The 14,794-nt window shown below is 35.3% G+C and overlaps 1 protein-coding gene across 1 annotated transcript in view; it reads right to left on the bottom strand.

Annotated features, from left to right (window-relative positions):
* The window catches only part of LOC308198026 (uncharacterized protein), a 424,888-nt gene extending 410,222 nt beyond the window's left edge, over positions 1-14,666 (bottom strand). Inside the window, exon 1 of the transcript XR_013953536.1 lies at positions 10,570-14,666. The gene's annotated coding sequence lies outside the window, so the exon portion shown is untranslated. The remainder of the gene's footprint in view (positions 1-10,569) is intronic.
* Between the last annotated feature and the right edge of the window lie 128 nt (positions 14,667-14,794).

The following is a 14,794-nucleotide window of genomic DNA, read 5'->3' as shown; positions in this document are numbered from 1 at the left end:
TTGCAACAGCACCTTAAAAAATAAAAAAAAAAAAAAAGTGTACATCTATCACAAACATATTGCCTAAGGAAAGTGGATGAAAAGGAGTGTATGATGAAAATGTGATAGTATATTTCAGCTGGTTACATACAAGGAAACAAAAATGCACTGTGGCTCCCTGAAATTCTTTCATACCTATTAGATTACCATTTATTTTAATAATGGAAGAGTCTTTCATAGGTTAATATTTCAAGCATCTTCTTTTAAATAAATTGCCTGTGTGTTTACATCGGTTGATTAAATCTTCTGGGGGAAAAAAAAATCCATTTTCTTTATTCCTTTAGATTAAATACAATCCTGTATTTTTACACCAGTGTAGTGATACACATTAGACTGGAAGTAAGACTGTGACAGCTCTGGTTACTGTGTGCAGCTGTCACTAACACTAGATCTATCTTCACAAATATTATTACAAGTGTGTTCATCTGAGGTGTCCTTATTCACAACAGCTGACCTTCATGGCTATGTCTGACATCTAAAAAGAAAAGTTCTGCTTTACAACCTTCAGTGTGCCTTCAGTTATAAATTACTTGTAGAGTATTAGTAATAATAATTGATTTTAGCAGTAAGTAATAGAGTTATAAACAGCTCCCACTATTTAATGAAAGAAATGCTTCATCTTTGGGTTTTATTTATTAGTATTCAAGAGCCTTCCACATCCTCACTGAGATCAGTTATTACTTAATTAAACTAGGAAAGATGGCCTGTCAATGACTCTTTGTTCAAAAAACATAAAAGATATTAATTATTTTTTCCATTTCTCTACAAATGTTTTAAGATTTGCTTGTTTTGCTTTTCTGTTGTGATCTCATTTGGATACAGACAGTGCATATGAATAATGAATTGTTTGAATTTTTCTTATATGTTAATAACAGGATTTTCATCTTAACATGGTGCATCAGTTACAAGTCAGTACAATCAATGAAGAGTTTTACCATGTGTTAGCCACACTAGAGCTCTCCTCAGTCTTTTCAAGAGACTGTCTAAGCATCTTTTTTGCTGCTCAAAACTAAACCCTACTTCATTTTTTTTTTAAATCCATTTTCTAGCAAACTAAAACAGCACCTGCAGGTCTATAACACATAACTTATGCTCACAAATGAGAAACTACAGACTAAAAAACTTCACTGGCAAATGGCCTGATGAATGATGCAATCATTCCATCAATAACGGCAGGAAGATTTCAAATAAACAATACCCAATTCAAATCTGACTGGAAAATGAAAGGAGCTGCTGATTTTATTTTGCCTTTTTTGTGTCACAAAGTAGTGATAACTGAAAAATAAAATTTGATGTCACATTATCACGATGCAAATAAAAACAGACTGTACACTTACATAAATGTCAAGGTTGAAATGCTGTCTGTCATCTCTCACCACTAGCTGGCACCATAGCTTTAAAAATGCAGTGATGTGTCCTGTTTATATCTTACTAATTAACAAGCCAGCTATATAATTTTCAACGGAAAACAATTATTCAAAGCAAATGAGAAATATTTGGAGCTATAAACTAAAATGAGTCTGAAAGCAATATTCTCAGTGATGACTGGTAAGATACATCCTGTAAAGGGAAATGGATAATAGTTAACAGACTCAGGGCTTGTTTTTATTAAATGAAAATAAACTGTACTGTGCACAGACAGAAGAGTGATATTTTTGCTACTTGCTGGGAGTTCAGTACAACATAGGAGTCATTATGTTGGATTATGAAGGGGATGAACCCCAGTAAATGGCCTACCTCACCAGGCTTTTTTTATCCTGTATTAACTCAATGGACACTTCAGGTTCATTGCTAGAGAAACTGCTTTATTGTGCTAGCTAATAAATAGCATGCAGTCTGCCTCCTTCACTGGCTTTCCTTTCTCAGACCAGACTGCTGCTTTCATTGTCTGCTGGCAGGACACAGATGCCCTTAGAGGCAAGTCCTAAGTTTCCATTCTCTAACTGCAGTGGTCCTGACATTGCAATAGACTTCATGGCTGCGTTCTACTCTGATTCTTTCAGGGTGTCACTGCGTACTGATCTGACATGCACTCAAATCCAGATGCAGACAAAGTTCAAAGCAGTGGAATCAGCAAGCTTGTCATCTACTGCTCTGCCTTAGAAGACAGCAAGCAAAAATTCAGGCAACTGTTGCCAACTGTCTGAATTTTATATTTATTTACAAGCTGAGGAAAGAAACCCATAAATGTTCACATAATACCAATAACAGAGCACTGTTCATGTACAGATACATCATATTGGTGGCTGATCTGTCAGCTGTGGTGTGAATAGACAATGAAATACTTCTATAGTGCAAGAAAATCCTCTCTAAAAATGAAGTTTTCTCCAATCATAGGGCAGATTCTCTGCAGCTGTCCAACCAAAGTGACTCTGAAAACTGGGACATAGAGAGAAGATTTCTATGTCTGCAATGGCAGTTACCTCAAGAGAACCCTGCTGTTCTGGCCTTGGCACCATTAAACAGCATAGCTCATAAAGTTACACATATTCTTTTTTTACAATGTTCCATACAACCAGAGAGAAGATAACATACACTTTGAACAGCAGAGTTACAAATTCTGCAGTTGAAATATCTAAAATATCTAGCTGATAGCTCTCTACTCACTACTATTCAATAGGTGTATTCCTTACCCAATGAAAAATAACAAAAACAAACAAACAAAAAAAAAAGACAACAAACACACAGAATAAGAGCCACTCACAGTTATGTAAAAAAAACCAAACCACTAATTCTCACTCTGAGAATTATACAGGTCACCTTCAATATAATTGACTTGGAAAACTAAGCACACCAGGATTTGGGTTAAAAAACAAAATTATAATATATATTCAAATTGGTATGGCACAAATTCTTACCTTCCAAAAGGAAAAAAAAATGTATCCCCCCCCAATTATATATGTATATATATATATATATATGAAAGGAATGAAAGAAAAGAAGTCTGAATGAAAGAAATCTATTTATGTCAAATTATTTTGGTATTTTAAATCTCTTGGAGTAATTTCATATTTGCTAGTGAATTTTATCCTTCACTCACATAGGCATTTTGTGTTTTGTAAAGAATTATTTCAATCCCACATTGGCTGGTATGCACATGGATGCTTCTTTGCTAACTTTATTTTAGAACAGAAAAGAAAAACTAAGAGACCATATTTGTTTCTCTTCTACTTCAAAAAAATAACATCTAAGGAACAAAGATAGGGAACACATTTGTTCTTTCATAAGAGGAAAGTTTATGTGGCAACGCTTCTTCGTTATATCTGAACCTCTCAGATTCCTGCCACTGTCAAGTTATCTTTGCAATGTTCACTCTGTAACCAGGGATTTTGAGTCTTCACTTTGTGTAACAAAATCTGAAAACAAACACCAAATTAGTTGCCTCTAGTGTTTTTCCAAAGCCATGGGAGCAGACACCTTTTTGCCATGTGCTCCACAGCATAAACACATTGCCAACATCAACTAATCAAAATATTTTAACAATATGGTGGGTTTGCCCTGTTCCAAAGTTGTTTTGAGGTCATTTTGGCAGTTCTGTAAATAGTCAACAGGGCAGCCCCTTGTAACTGAGTTAATTCCATAGAATTCAGGACAGACAGCAATGTGAGACAGAGGATCATAAATTGGAGAAAACCTAGTCTTCGCGAATGCAGCAGAGAAGCTTGTAACGGCTGCAGAATAATAAAGAAGTGTTAGAGTTAATCCACTGCTATCTGTCTTTATTTTGCTAACCCACTCAAGTGGACACCACAGCGTTGAGACTACATTAATCAAAATTTGGAATGACCTGCTTTTCATTGCAAACTGCAGTTATCTTTCTTTACTGATTGGCCTTGACCTGTCAGCTGCATTTGGTACTGCTGACCCTGGGGGTTCTTTTGAAGAGCCTGGAGTACTATCAAAGGTTGTCTGACTCTGTTCTTGCTTGGCTTAATTCATATTCTACTCAACATACCCATTTTATTTCCAGTAGAAATTGCTCATTTAATTGCATTGTAAGTTTTATGGGGTATGCCCCAGGCTGCGTTCTTTATGCCAAGCTTCTCAGTATTTATATGTGGAATTGTGAGAAGAAAAAAAAAAAAAAGAGCCAAAAAAACTCATTCACACTGCTAGACCAGGCTTCATAATACCAGCAATTCTCACTGCTTTAAATTGTATACAAAGCTCTTTGGGGAATAAAACAAATGTATATATCACTGTCCAAGGTTCATTTGACAAATGCATTGTTTTTTAACTTAATACTTTCAAGGTATCATCCTCTTTTTAGGAATGTAGTAACCCTTTCTTCAATTCTAGTATACATTAAGTCTGGTAAGAGACCTATAGTACAACTTTGCATCTAAGCAGCATCAAAGTTGGTTGGATGAGAGCCTTAGTACTACAGACCCAAACCGTTTATACTCAAGATGATAACATTATTTCATATAATACTGTTGCAGTAGAGTCAAAAGTATTTAATTTCTTCCTTTTACTTTGCAAAAGGGATTCAGATCTGGCATTCACAGTTCTGAATCTTCCCAAAGAAATAAAGAAAAGGTGTAGTATAGTATAAATCTAGCATATTTGTGATGTGTGCCAAAACATACAAGATTTTAAATCTGATGCTGCTTAATATATTTGATTAGTTAATCTAGGTATGAGGAAATAGCTTTGAATATTATGCCACACATAAACTGACAGACTAATGCTACCACCAGCTTTATTAGTAAAAGACAAATTGTACTCCTACAGCTAGCATTTAAGTTTGCAAGTCCATTAGATCTCTGTCAAAATGAGCAGAAACATTACCGGATTTAGGAATGTAGTATCTAAAGAATCACACAAGGTAAACTATTTTTTGTACATCTCTTGAATTAAGAGATTATTTTAACAAAGAGGACTGAATTTATGGCTTGAAATATTTTACTTTGCAATGGAACTGATATATTAAAACACCATCATTGTGATTATGGAATTATGATAATTTAGATTAGATCCATCATTCAGCAATAATGTGGATTCTTGGTCATCCAATCAGTTTTAGAAAGAAGGATTCCTTCTTTATGAAGTACCAACTGCAATGGAATGCTGTGCAAGGATTAGAAATCTGCATACAATTAGTAAAGTCTCAGATTCAGACCTCAGAGCAAAATACTAATGTGGCGTTGCAAGTAAAATATATTTATTACACTCATTAGCCTTTAACACTTATTTAAACTTACTCAGAGCTACGTCAGCTATCTGATTTTAAAATCAAGAGAATGAAGAAAAATATATGTGATAAATATAAAAATAAAAGTATGATTGACTTTATAAAATTTTTGAAAACAGATTTTTTTTTTAAACAGGATAAAGAGGATAACAATAAGAATTGGAGATACAATCAAAAATTGAAAATAAAGGGAAGGTATAAAAAGAACTGGGCTGCAGTTCATCCATGAGTAAAAACAAAGTAATAGACAATTTCTATCAAGACGTCAGAAAGCAAACCTGCAAACAAAACTACTCCAGATTCTGGAAAACGCAGCTCTGAATCTAAATTTTGTGAGACAGGACATATCACTAATATAATGGATACAAGGTTTTGAGGAGAAGTTTTAGACTACTGTATAAATATATTTGAGCAAAGTACTCAGAGAGTTTATTCTGATGTCGTGTGCTCTAAGTTGATTCTAATTCCACTTGAATTATCATCAGCTACCTTATCTGTAAATACAGTCCCAGTAAAGTTCAGAGTCTGAAATTCACCAAGCATTCATATGGAAAGAAAACAAAGGGGTTTGTTTCTTTCTGTAAACTCCCCCCATTAAATTCATCAAGCCCCCTTTTTGAATTTCATTTTCCTTTACTATATGTAATTATTAAGAACAGAAAATTAAAAAAAAAAAAAAAGGAAGAAGAAGAAGAAGAAAGGTAAGGTATTTTCTGATTAGCTAACAGCTAATGCCTTTTTTTCCTTACTGTCACCTTGACTTTCTTTTCTGAACAAAGTCTGCCTGTTGAGCAGTAAGTGCTAGGGCAGTATTGCCAAAGTGACAAACAAACTGCATTAATATTTTAACATTCAGCTTAATTGCAATAGTAGCACACACATTACAACAACTAAAAAATCACAGTGTTTTTTTTTTAATGGAGAAAACATTGCTTTCCACTTTTGATGAATGTCACAAATTACTGATAACAACATGTGGCACCAGAATAGAAATGAGCCAACAGCTGCAGAGATTTAAGTCGTTTGCACACTGCCTTTGTCTGACACCTCCCCTGCTGGAACTTATCATCTTCAGAAAATAGTAAGGAGAGAGGAATGTGGGCCTACATGTCAGCCACTTCACTATCCAACACATTAGATTTAGGGATGTAGGAAAACACCCTCAATTACCACAGCTGAAGTCACAACCAATCTGTCAGTGAAAACAAACAAATAAGCAAACAAAAAAGGTATTCAAATTCAGCATTATGAAAGCAGTGTTTTGACTGGTTTTATTAGAAAGACGTAGTTTGTTTTTGTTGTTGTTGTTTTCCAGGAAGTATCGATGAGCAATTGTGTATTATTCTAATTTTTCATAATACTCATAATTCCGTGTGTATTTATGACCCAGTTCCTCTTAAAACGGTCAAAGCACTGCTGGTTGTCACAGCAAAGACAAAACTCTAGCCTATTCCTCTTCCCACATCAGCATACTAGATTTAACCTTATAAGACTGAATTGTGATTTAGAAGTAACAAGGTGGCAGTCCTACAGTCTCATGTGGATTGCAAGTTTCCTATACTGTCCTCAGTGGAAGTAGGAATACTCACAGAGCTCTAGGAAGAGTAGCAGTGAATGGTATAACCTCAGGAAGGCCTCAGCAAGGTCTGAGGAAACTTCTGCACTGCTGGCATTCCTACAGCGGTTAATAATGTTGGTTGTTCTGGCATACTAATATCATTTATGTAAGGCGGACAAGAAAGGAACATGATCCCTGATATTACAAACTGAATGTTTGTGGGACTGTTATCAAACAAACAAGAACTGGCAGCATGTAGTAGTGACACACTCATTCCAACCAAAAATGTGCATAATACCAAAATATTCCCTTCTCCTATTTACCCTTCAAAGAGAAGTAATTCAGCAACAGCTGTTTGGTCCAATAATTCACTTCCAGTAAAGACGACTGCAACTGTAGACATACAGAGTCATGGCATGGGTCATGGTAGAATGGACTAAAGCTTATGTTCTATTCTTACTGGAACGCCACTTAAATAAAACCCTAACAATGGGGTGAAACGTACAGTTATTTTTCTCCTTATGTACTGCAAAATTCCCTCAGCATCCTAAGACTGTGCATGTAAACCACTTGGCAACATACATGCTTGTGTTTTAGTGTAGACAGGATCTCAGATAGGTATTCCACACATATACACACACACACTCAGAAATGGTTGGATTCAGAAGATGGAGTGCAGGCAAATTTTAGAATCAATATTGACAGATCTATTTCAAAGGTCAATACAGAAAAATCCACCTCTTGTCACTGAAGTGAACAAAACAGAAAAAGGCTAGTGTTTCAGCAGTGCTGCAGTCATGTATAATTTAATACGCCATGACTGGCTAATAACACTCTCCTCTGTGTTCCTATCACAAGTTTTGCAGTAATGGCCAAGATTTGTGGTTTCCAGCAGCCAGCCTGGAATACTGCCTCACTGCTCCAGGCCTGATACAGTACTCCCAGTTTTCCACTGGGATGTGTTATGTAATTACATGTTTGCTTAAACACTTGGGAAGGTATTAAGCTTAAAAAATAAATAAAATTAAAAAAAAAAAGGCAAGACAAAGTCTTTGTTTGGGCACGGGACTACAGAATGGAAGAAAAAGTAACTTTACTTCAATTGGTTCTGTAACAAAGGGGAGGGAATGAAAACAGTGTGTGCTGGAGGATTAGCATATGTCTGTATGGGAAGGTCACAAGAAGTAGCTAATTCTTAGATAAAATAGCAGCTTTAAACATGTTTTAGAGAAATAGCCAGCTGTGTGTTTTCTATAATTATACTACAAGCACATTTCTTGATTTTTTAATAAAATATTGTGTACTGGGAGACACTAAATATATATTAGAAACCAAACAAACCATTTTTACCATTGGAAAATCTGTAGTAAAACTACATCTAGTATTTGAAATAGTACAGCCCTCTTTGTTGAGTAAACCTACAAACTTCTAAGTCACAGAGTCCAAGGTGATCCTTCCTCAAGTTGGTCCCACTGCAGTGAAACAAACAGATCCATTTATCTGCATGTTTTGTATACTAAGTCTCTGAAATTGCACCCAAAAAGAATATGGAAATGGGTAATATCTGCAAGTACCTTAGGACTGCTTAGATTTTAGGCCTCGTTCTTAGTCAACATAAAGTCCAAGGAATGTACATTAGGTAAGAATCTGATTCCATCACTCTAAATCCTTCATCCAGAATTTTTTATACATTTTGGGGACATTGTGACATGGTTTGTTTAAGTCCCTTAAAGACCACAAATTCAAACTTCAACTTTTGACTTTATCTGCTACAAGATATTGTAACCAAGTCCTCTGACATCTGGATAATACAGATTGATACAATACATGTCAAATGCAGATGAAATAGCTACAACATAATTATGTTTGCAAACATTAAAAAGGTGCTAGTGTCTATATTACATTTCAACAGGTTTCAGAGGAGGTCAAATGATACTCCACAAAAAAACAGTCATCTGTCATTTTCCCCAAAGTAAAATGGCAACATTTAAAATGTGAATTGCTCCCATTTACATGACATCACTCCTTTAAAAGTTACAGCCTTAAACATGAATACCTTTTAAAGTATTAGACAATTTACCTTACGTTAGACTTCTCTTGCATAATCTGCTTATATTACCATCCTCTTACTAACACATAGAAAATGATTAATTATATGTCCAAGGAACAAAAACCATGTGTGTCCCGAAGGCAGAATGTCATCACGTTATATATTGCCATAAACATTTCTACTACTCAGCATTTTCCAACTGTGTTTATTGCACGCACATGACCTACAATATTTGGTAAACAAGTGTGTACAGCCATTTCTGTGATGAACATTCTAGCATTACAGTGCATTTTTTAAATTTGTATCACAATTTTCCATGGAATACATCAGTTCATACATTTGAGGTCTCTGAATGTACAAATGACTACCTGTCAGCTGCAGTTTCCTCACCTTAGGCTATATTCTCTCAGTGGTTTCAATATATTTTTCTTAATTAAGTGATTTAATCAGCCACAATGAGTAGGTTGTTTCTTGACATTCTGTAGAGTTTTATTCTACTTACCCAGCATCTTCACTGAACTCCTGGCACTGATCAGTACAATCATTTTAAATGTAGCAAGAAAGAATTAAAAGATACTTAGCAGAAACTATCACAATGCTTATGATACTGGTTTAAATTACAACCGCCCATATTTTAGGGGATATTATTTTGTATTTAGCAATATCTATTTGTAACTTAATACAAAATTTCTTTGTTAGGAAAGAAAGAAGAAAGATACATAGCTTGTAAAAATATGTACGTAGACTTTAGATATATATATATTTTTAACAGATATGACTTAATGTTCCAGATGCAAACATTAGAGCTTGCGGTATTACCGCTTGGAATTTAAATTTATTTTGGCAACTTTTGAAATGCATAACCTTATTCACACATGTTTCTTGCTGTCCTTATACAGAGGACTGTACACATGTTCTTGCATTACAGTAATCTAAAAATCTCAAATACAAATAAATGTTTCTCAGCAGCAACAGTAAATAATTATGTAAAAAAATCAATTCTATGTCTTTTCAAATATCTGATTTCCCAGGGAGGTGTAATAGTCAAAATTGGAGTACAAGATGTAAACAGATTAAAACACAGCAACCCCTCAAAAAGCATGATCCTAGCATCCTAAGCATAGCTGGGAGAGTAAGCACAAGAAAGGAATCTTTTATGTAGCTGTTATTAAAAAAAAAACAAAACTGTCTGTGACAGTCCTTGGCTATGTAGTTTTTAGGGTAGCCACAGTGTATACCAGATAAACAGTTAAAATTATGTTTGATATAAATCACAATCTGAAGAATGTGTGCAAATTCAATTTAGGGGAAAAAAAAAAAAAGAGAGAGAGAGAGGTTTTCATGTTTAGCAGCCAGAAAAAATACATTTTGAGCTGCGCAAATCCACTGCCAGATGTAAGGCTAACTATTGGCTGAACATTGACCATGTGTTTGAGCCATGCAGATCTGAAAACCCCTCCCAGAGCCAGATCTGCATTGCAGTCAAGGAAAGAACAAGATTTATTTCCCCTGCCTTACTCTCTTGCACAGCTACATAGGCAAGCAGGAAATCCACCTGCAGTTCCTCCCCTTAATAAAACATGCCCAATAATACTTATTGTTTAGCTAGTAGTACAACCACTGCTAACTAGTGTTTTCCAAATCACAGGAACAAAGAATGAACACTACGGTCAAGTAAAATTATATACTACTTTCAAGAATTTTGATCTCAAGAACAGCGGATATTACCTGCTATGTCCTTCATTTTTCTCCTTCCTCTATAAGATTTTTTCTTTCTGTAAAGAAAACATGTACTCTTATTAAAATTCTTTCTAGATAGCTTGTATTTCTTATGTTTCTGCATGCTGTGATGATTTTATTACATATATTTATATCTTAAAAACAACATATTCATTTTTATTTTAACTGGAGTTTTCAACATGTAGGTGGCTATTACAACAGGATTAAAGCTGTTGAAAAATGACTTTTTTTTTTCCCCTAATACATATGCTTCTTTCTGTTTGATCTAGATTTAAAGAAAATATGTTTGCTAACACAAGAAGTCTAGCATAAACAAGGTATGTTCCTTTTAAGAGAGCCCTAAATTTACCCTAGAGCCTAGTGTAAATCAAGCATCATAGACTGTTAGACATACATTATTTTATCGCAAGTAAGCTTCATAAATGTGATCGTTGTCACTTTAACGTGACACCCTTATACTTTGTCTAGAGCATAATTGTGCTAGTAACAAAATTCCTAAGATCCAGACCATAAATGTAAATGAAATGTGCACAAAGTTACAAAGCCAGCCATGTTAAAATGGCATCTCAGCGAGGTATCTTTCCTTCCCTGCTAGAGCGTTTATTGTTTGGTTAGTCCTCATTATCATTCCCAATGATAATTCTTGTTTAATTTATGTCAGAAGGTTTCTAACAAGTAAAATTTTAAGAAAAACTGAGATAAAAAGATAGACAAAGCAGTTTATGGAATAAAATAGAGTCTAAATACATTCAGATTTAGTTAGAATCCAAAGAATGGAAAAACAATTGGGGGAAAAAAATGCTTAGGACTGTATTCATTTCTACAGCAATCCCAAATGCAGGATTATTTTCCATGGTACATATCTGGCCCACATATAAAATGTTCAAAAGAATAAACATTTTATAAGAGGATACAACTTGTAGAAAAAAATAATGCCACGTCCCTAAATAAAAACAAAATATACAAAGGGAAAGCAGTTTATAAGTATTTCTAATTGAGATTGTTGCTAATTGATCTGTCTCAATTCCTAGATCACAGCTCTAAGATGTAACTCTTGAGGAATATAAGTCATGCAAAAACGATCTAAGGTCTCTGACAGATGGAGTCTAATGTTACAAGATTTCGGTGTTATTTCCCCAATTGTTTGCTTGAGATTATTAAGCCTGTATTAGTCTGGTGGACAATCGTGTGTTTTTCCTTCAGATAAACTAGGTCAAAGACTGACATATTAGTTAGTAGAGTTAATGTACGGGACTAAATTGAAGCGGTTTACATATCTACACTCATTCGGTGACTTCAGTAGAAAAAAAGTAAACAGAGAGGGGAAATACTATCTCAAACCACTGCAACTAAGTCTTCCACAAACTGCTAGTGTTCTGGAGTAGAAAACACTTGAAATGGCACAATCTGAAGCGGAAAGGGTTAGTTTAGGTACACAGAGTATTATTAACAATTTCTGAACTAAAGCGAATACAGTAGCATAATCAGACTACTAATTCTGGTATCAATAATCAGGTTATTTGTTAAACGTATTTTCTAACTAATGACATAAATAGTATTCATGTAGCCTGTGCTGCACACGAGCACAGGAACTGCCAACCTGTTATCAGAATGTACATGAATATATTATCCTGTCTTTGTTCAGTGAAGCTCAGCAATTTAAATGAAGCGCAGAGGTGAAAACAATTGCTTCTAAATGAAGAAGGTAACAGAAGCTGCAGTTGCTTGCACAATAGTCAAGCATCTACAGTAACACCTATGTTTGAATATACTATATTTCTAAAACCCAGAAAAAAAGAACAGAATGGTAAATGATCTTTAGTCCTGAAAATCACTTGAACATTTTAGTATAGAGCACGCAGGCCTTCTGTTCAAAATTGCAGTTGTGTCCTTTTCAAGATAGGAAACTTAAATATATTTAGACCAACTACATTTACAAAACTACCATCACAATACAATCATTTAATTAATAATAAGTCAATTTGTTTCTGCAATCTAAGAGGCTTATGAAAAACATACTTCGTTCACTGAATGGATTCTGTTAACATTACTATTCTGGAGAGTAGAACTCAAGATCAATTTCATAGTCACATTCATAATCTCTGTGTAACAGTAAAAACAAACAAACAAACAAAAGCAAACCTTTGGACAATTTCACCAATAATATTTCTTTACACAAAGAATCTTTTCACAATCTAAAACCATGTAAGAGCCAATCAAAAATAAATAATTAAACAAACAATTAAAAGAAGAGGATGAAGAAAAGACTGAAATTTCAGCCATGAAAGTATATGAAAGTTAAAGGCCTTTGTCACATTTTTTGAACCAGGTACAATCTACTGTTCCTATGGCTTACAAAAAAAACAGTACATTTGCAAACACTGATGGAAAAAAAAAAAAAGGCATGTCAATCATCTGCACAGATAACCAACGCTAGGTCTGCTAAATAATGTGAAACCACATATAATGATGAAACTACATCAGCCAAAATAGATAGAAGTGTATTAAATGCCACGTTTTCTCTTAAGGAATTGTGTGATCCAAGATGTGAAGCAATATTCTTCTGGGTACCAACCAACCTCAAAACACTTTACCAGCAGAAAATTGTTTGCCTGAAATCAAAAGTACAATTTTTCATCTAAGACCTCAGACTTGTTTGTGGACAATTTTCACAAGCAACTGTGACTGTGTAAAATAAGCAACTCCTTCATTTATTGGTTTGCCTTTTATGCTAGTGTAGCTAGCACAATATTATAAAATGATTACATTCTATACAGTTGATTACACACGGGGAAGGACGATCATGAACTGAAACTATAGAATTCAAATGGGATCTCCCTATGGCTGTGCAACCAAATCAGACTACAAGACTATCAGCCTCCATGACTGATACTTAAGCGGTAAACGAATAACATCAGACTAATGAAGGTATTCTTCAAATTGTGAGGCAAGTCCAGTATAAACTAACAAGAATCTTTGCAACTGACAAGTATTTTAAGACACACATTGCCAGCGCTGTTTTCTGTCTCACACTATTCAAGGGCAAGAGAACAAGGAACATAAGTGACACATACATGAATAATTTTATTTGAAATAAAAAGTTAAACTGTGCATTACACTTGGGGAGAAGAGATGAGGATGAGAAATCAATGGTTTTAGTTGTACCACAAAGATGATCTGGAGGTTGCTAAGATTTCCATGCAACGTTACGTTGTAGGAAGTCACCATCTTCTGACAGATTTAATACTTCAAAAACGTATTTCAACTGAGGTACAGTATAGTAGAAAGAACATTTCTAAACCTATTGTAAATATATCCACATATTTAAAAAATCTTTTTAGAGAAGTTAAACAGGTTTTGACGCTGTTGCATAAGTCAAAATAAAGGTGCTAACTTGAAACTCCAAGATCGTATTCTCCAATTTTTCTTTGTAGGAAATGTGGGTTAACGACACAGACACATGAATCTGCAGCTAATACTGAACTTCTAGTGATTTATAACCCTTTCAGCCTAGTGCTTCATATGGGGGCACCCACCTAAGGGCCTTTCAGTGAAACCACATCAGTTGGTGTACTCATCTGTAATGCACAAATTTAATTTTTTTTTTTAATGGGGGTAAGTGCCAAAAGCTGGGTTAGGTCATTGTTCTGAAATAGTTACTGGAACCGTGAGAGGATAGGCATAAACAAGACTGAAGAAGGTACATTTTTATGCCTTCGTTTTCCTCATGTCATTTTCCAGATAAGGAAAAAAATGCTTATGTATGTGCTTAACTCTTTACTCTGCTTTATTCTACATCAAATTGAAGAAAAACCCTTCTTTTCACCTCTGTTAGCTTGTGGTGACAAAACCCACTAAAAGATACAGGCGATGCCTCTGCTGACGAAGCTACAGAGAGGTTTGTCGAACCTCCCGGATTTGTTCTGGGACTCAATCCGAAATAATTTACGCTAACTGACGCCCGCTTCCAAAGGGTGCGAGCTGAGCAGCCTCTGCACAGCCATCTTTCCGCAGCACCCTCAAGACAAAAGCGACGCCAGGAGACAAAAAATCCTCCCGCGGCGGGCTCGGGGCCCCTCACGGCTTCCCCGGGACTCGCGCGGAGGTACGCCCGCGGCACCCCGCCCCCCCTTTTTTTTCTTTTCACTGCCGTTAAGCTCCGTGAGGTGCCTCCCTCAGGGCCAGCGCTTCGACGCTCCCCCGCCTCTCCCCA

Source organism: Anser brachyrhynchus (genome assembly GCF_964034855.1).
Source record: "Anser brachyrhynchus genome assembly, chromosome: 7".
NCBI lineage: Eukaryota > Metazoa > Chordata > Aves > Anseriformes > Anatidae > Anser > Anser brachyrhynchus.
The sequence above is the reverse complement of the archived record's forward strand: the minus strand, read 5'-3'. Positions and strand labels throughout refer to the sequence as shown.